The following is a 6,000-nucleotide window of genomic DNA, read 5'->3' as shown; positions in this document are numbered from 1 at the left end:
ACTTGCAACAAATCCTTCGCGCTTGACTCCGACACTTTGTTTCGCTTTATGTCTTCATCGTTATCATAGCTAATCCTGCACAATTATAGCAAAACTTCGATCGAGACAATTAATCCTAAGCAATTAACCAAGTTGTCCGGCATGTCATTGGTCCCTCGACGCTTCGTCCGATTCTTCGGCGCATCGTCCTTTCCTGCAGCCTATTGCCCAATCGGCCAGTTGACTCCGCAACTCCGATATCCTTGGCACAATACCCGCTCTTCTTGGCCCGATGCCCGAGTCCACGGCCCGAAGCTTCTGTCGATACGTCGACCGATCCACCGGCCCGACGTCCAATCTTCTGATATGTTCCTTCGGCACAACATGATTTTCCTGCTTTAATTGTCTCATCATGATCGAAGCACCCTGCGTCACTCAAAACGTAGATTAAATCATAAACATATATCAAGGAGTTTCATCATCAAAATATGAGATTCAACAAGAACCCTTGCAGATTCTAAACTTGGGGTTGATCTTTTTAGGGGATCGACCTCCTTGGAACTCTATAGGGGTTCGTCCCTCCAAGTTGCTGCTCAAAGGCTGTAGAAAAGATTCATCTATTGCTTATCAAAAGAGGAGGAATACATGGCTATTTATAGGGTTTCTAAACCCTAACTCCTAATAGGACTCCTACTCAAGACTCCTACTTCTAACCAACTCCTAATAGGACTTCTACTCAAGACTCCTATTCCTTTACAACTCCTAATTCTTCTCTAAGAAACAACCTCCTAACTCTAGCCGGTCTCTTCACCTCTTTAATAGGGGTCAGCTTAGGTAGGTTTTACATGAATGTCCCTCTCAATTAGGACTCTCCTAGCTAGAGTCCTAACAATAGGATGCTTCCCCTAAGTCCTTCGTGGAGAAGTGTCTAGATAACCAAGTCTTTACTGTGGATAGCATTCCTACGTCGTTTCCAATGATGAGGATGTCATCCACATATAACACCAAAAAGGTGATAGCGCTCCCACTTACCTTCTTGTACACACAAGGCTCATCTTCGTTCTTAACAAAGTCGTAAGATTTGATTGCCTCATCAAATCTTATGTTCCAACTTCAGAAAGCTTGCTTTAGTCCATAAATGAATCTAAGCAACCTACACACCTTATCTGGGCAATTCTTGGGCACGAATCCCTCAGGTTGCATCATATACACTCCTCCTCGAGGTTCCCATTGAGGAATGCGGTTTTCACATCCATCTGTCAGATCTCATAATCATAGTTTGCTGCAATAGCCAATAGAATTCTGATGGATTTTAGCATTGCTACGGGTGAGAAGGTTTCGTCGTAGTCAACACCTTGCCTTTGACGATACCCCTTAGCCATTAGCCTTGCTTTATAGGTCCCTACCTTTCCATCTACTCCGATCTTTTTCTTAAAGATCCACTTGCAACCGATGGGTACAATACCTTCGGGCGCATCAACTAGGTTCCAAACCTTATTGGAGTACATAGAATCCATCTCAGAATTCATGGCTTCTTGTCACTTCCCGGAGTCTATACTCATAATAGCCTTCTCGTAGGTCTGAGGATCAATATCCTCAACATCCTCTCCTCTAATATGTCCCACATATCTCTTAGGAGGATGGGATACTCTATCAGACCTGCGTAAAATTGAAACTTGTGTATTAGGTACCTGAACAAACTCGGGCTGTAGAGTGGTGCTTGAGCTTGGTTCTCCAACCTCGCTCAACTCTATCATTCTCCCATTATCTCTGCCAAGAATGTGTTCCTTCTCAAGGAACACTGCTCTCGTAGCTACAAAGACCTTTTGGTCCTCGAGATGATAGAAATAATAACCACAAGTTTCCTTGTGGTATCCCACAAATTTGCATCGCTTTGTCCTTGATTCTAACTTATCGGGGTTGTATCTTTTAACGTGGGCAGGGCAGCCCTAAATCTTAACAACCTTAAGATCAGACTTCTTCCCTTTCCATATCTCATATGGTGTAGACATTACCGACTTAGTTGGAACTCTGTTCAGAAGGTAAGCAACGGTTTCTAGGGCATTATCAAGGACGTACATGATTTTCTCCGCTGTGAGAACAATTCTCAAGTTACCGAGCCAATCCATATAATTTGGACCAGTGAGGCGGTTGACATCAAGTATGTCACATAAGGGATTTGAAAGCGACATTTTCTGAAAATAAAGATGCAACATAAATGAATAACTTGCAGATTTTGCAAGAAATAAACTATTAAGATATAGACTTCTATCTTAATATGCTCCCACTATTTTACTAACGAGTCACGCGACACCCTCAGCACGTGAAACGAAAGTCTGGTCTATGATTTGGTCAAACGGGAATCGGTTCCTACTTATAACGATGGAAGGCCACGTGGGTCAATCTAATTGCCTCACGTTTACCTACTTAATATTATCGAGAGATGTTTCTATGATTTGGTCTCCTAATATGACATGTCACACATATACATATTTAATATATATCTACATCGCATGCAAATATATATACATATCTAGTATGTGTATAAGCAATCACACCAGATGATCATGGACCACAACCTAATATGATTAGGCCCGAGCCAGTAGGCCTAATCACTCACATCAAGATCTATGTGTGCAACGGTGCATCTCCAAGCCCTGTGATCGTCCATCTCGTCCTCGTCGGTTCCGTCAACATCTTGATGCATCTTCATGCATCACGATCGTCCGTCTCGTGGGTCCCGCTATCGCATCCACGCTCCCACTGTGCCTCCTCATGTGATTACAACTTAATCATAGGCACGTAGACCCGACAATAAACGAGAAATATAATGGAGGCTCGCAGACCTAAATAATAATAATCATAAGTACATACATCATACGGTCCATGATCATCCGTCCACACATCATACATCACATGTATAAATAATCATCATCATGTAAGACTACTAGATAATAATAAAAATAATAATCAACTAAACCTTTTAATTAATTAATATTTTCTGAAATCAGGGACATGTAGGGAATTTCTCAATTCCTAAGGGTATTTTCATAATTTGGACAAAAGACAGAAATTGGAATTTCTCAAATTCATAGGGATAAAACTATCTTTTTGCCCAAAACCCTAATTCCCTCTTACTACTGCCACCGCCGCCACCCTGCTGGCGGCGGCCTGTGCGGCGGGGCGAGGGCGCTGCCCTCGCTTGCAGGCGGCACGCCCGCTGGCGGTGCTGCCGCTGTAGGTGGGCGCCTCCGCGGGCGGTTCTGCCGGCGGGGCAACGCCCGCAGGCGGTGCTGTCCCACCGGGCGGTCGCACTTGTGGGGGGGGGGGGGGGGGGGGGGGCGGCGGTTTCACCCGCGGGAGCAGTGGCAGCAAGGGCTGCTGCCCTGCGGCGCCTCACCCTGCGGGAGAAGCGGCCGCAGGCGCCTCTATCCGTGGGCTGCCAGCCCCGCCGGATGCAAGTCTGCTGCAAGCAGGCCGCCGGCCGGCTGCTGTAGACGCAGCTCCTATGCTGCCTACTTGCGGCTGCGCTGCACGCACGCAGATCAAGGGCAACAACAGTTGCTGCCCTTTCTCGCTTTTGCGTCAACGATTTTGACGTCAAAAGTTTTTCCTAAACACAACACACACAGTTCAAAACCAATCATTCACACGAACAACTTGGCTCTGATACCACTGTTGGGAAATCTTGAGGGCGACAACATATGCGCAGTGGAAAAATAAGAAAACAAAATCCCCGATTCCCAAAGAGATGTTCGTTGTCGTGCGAAGATTGGTATGCAAAATCCGCGAAACTTAAAACTGCTTATAGAGTAGATTGTGTTACCTAGGGAGATCGTATATCCCTGTTTCCTTGTAGATCCTTAGGAGAGGGTGAAGGAGGTCAAGCGTCCTCCTCTCTAGCGGTGATCCACATAGTAGGGTTGCGACGACGCTCCTCAAAACTCCAGGCCTGCTCTGAGGTGGAGAGAGAGAGGAGAATAAGAAAGGCAAGCAAAGGCTCTAGCCTATGAGACTCTGAATCCCTCCTATTTATAGAGGTCCCCTGTCAAACCCTAATGGGTCCTCCCCTAGTGGGTATTGGATCTGCATCCAATAAGACAAGGGCTCCGTCGGATATCTCATATCCGAACCTCTACTCATCGCAATGCCTACCATATGTGTGTGACCCTCTAGGCCCAATATCGAGCTGGCCGTGAGTTATACCTGTCAGAACTCCTTCTAACTCAGTGAATTATTATCTCTGTAATAATTCACTCGACTCATCGACTACGGACGTACTAGGCCACTACGCCGTAGTCCCCAGACGATACAGGGGAATCCAATCCATTGAACCTATTTGTCCTCAGTTACCGTGTACTTATAGTCCCTCATCCATCTAATATCCCAGAGACCATATATCAAGCATGGTGTTGTCAGACCCATACGGTTTCTACTCGAGTCTCGCTCTAATCGGATTCTCCCGGAGAACTCTTTCTCTCTCAAACCGAATGACCCTGGCCAGGGATTTGTCTGAGCAAGAACACATGGGATATTCCTCTCATGACGTCGAGAGTGGATGATCCTCTATCGACACTGAATAGCCCTCGTAAGGTCGACTACCACTCCCAATGACTAGCTGTACTAGATCTGGGACAGCCAAACCTATAAGTCTGGTTACAAAGAGTGGAGCACTCATACAGGACATCCTTGGTGTCTCATGTCTAAGGACCAGATACACCACTAGGACTACGGAATCGCTGTCTGACAATAAGACATCATCAACCATCCAGCATTCCGTAAGCGGATCAATCAGTGAACTCATTCTCCAATGAGCACATGTATTGTATCCCTTGTGTCCCTACACGAGCAACTATGAGACTAGCTGCATCCATTATATGGATGGGTATACAGCACACCAGTCTGTCCGGTTATCATGATGTCCCTCTCGAGTAACCTATGACCGAGATTATTTAGGATATGTGTTTAAAGGTGAATCAATCTCATTATCGCGATCTCATCACGATTCGATTCCCATTGCACAAATCGAAGGACATCACAATATATATATATATATATATATATATATATATATATATATATATATATATATATATATATATGCATTTATGTAATAGTTATAAAGTGATATACGTTAAAATATAAAAAGCAAAAAGATTCTATATCAAGTCACACGTGCCATCACTCACGTGATTGGCTTGCTGGGCACCTATGACTAGCACATGTCATGATCAAATCATGCATGACATCAATATACTTCGCTCCCTTTGTCATCAATAAAAAGAAGAAGTCTAACTATTCATGTGTTTGGAATATAAGTTCAACTCATTGCATGAAAAATATAATATCAAGTTTTATCATCATGCAATTTGAAGCTAGAAAATTTAGCAAGTGTTACATCATGCTTAGAACATTCAAGCAATCAAGTTTTAGATATGCAAGTTTTACAACATACAAGCTAGTAAATTTAAAGATGTACAAATTAGTATATTTGCTTTTCTTTGCGATGTGCAAGATAGCATTTCTTTATAATGTTCAAGATAGCAAGTTCTACATAATGCTAGCTAGCAAATTAGAGATGTTCAAGAAAGCAACTCTTGCTTCTTGAAATATGCAAGTTGCAAGCTAGCAAATTTTTGCTTCCTTTGCAATGTTTGTGTTGAATCTCGGATTTTGATGATATAATCAATTGGTGGGTTAATTGATCTAATCCATATTATTGAGTTAAGTGTGCAGGATTAACTACGATAACCAGAAAACATAAAGCAAGGATACCGGAGTCGAGCTCGATGGACGTTTAAGAGACCGAAGAATCATCGGAGATGCTGCCGGAACCATCCGAGAAGAAATCGGGAACGTGTCGGAAGTTCGCCGAAGAAATCGTCGGAGGCTCGCGGAGATCACCGAGAAGGCTCGGCTACTCGTTAAAAGTCATCACAAAGATTGGGAGCTTGCAGGGAGTCCGTCGGAAGAAGTTCGTCGGAAAGCTCGCCGGAACAAGACTCGACGTTCGCGGTTGAA

This window comes from Musa acuminata, chromosome BXJ3-11 (assembly GCF_036884655.1).
Source record: "Musa acuminata AAA Group cultivar baxijiao chromosome BXJ3-11, Cavendish_Baxijiao_AAA, whole genome shotgun sequence".
NCBI lineage: Eukaryota > Viridiplantae > Streptophyta > Magnoliopsida > Zingiberales > Musaceae > Musa > Musa acuminata.
Note: the sequence above shows the minus strand (reverse complement) of the source record.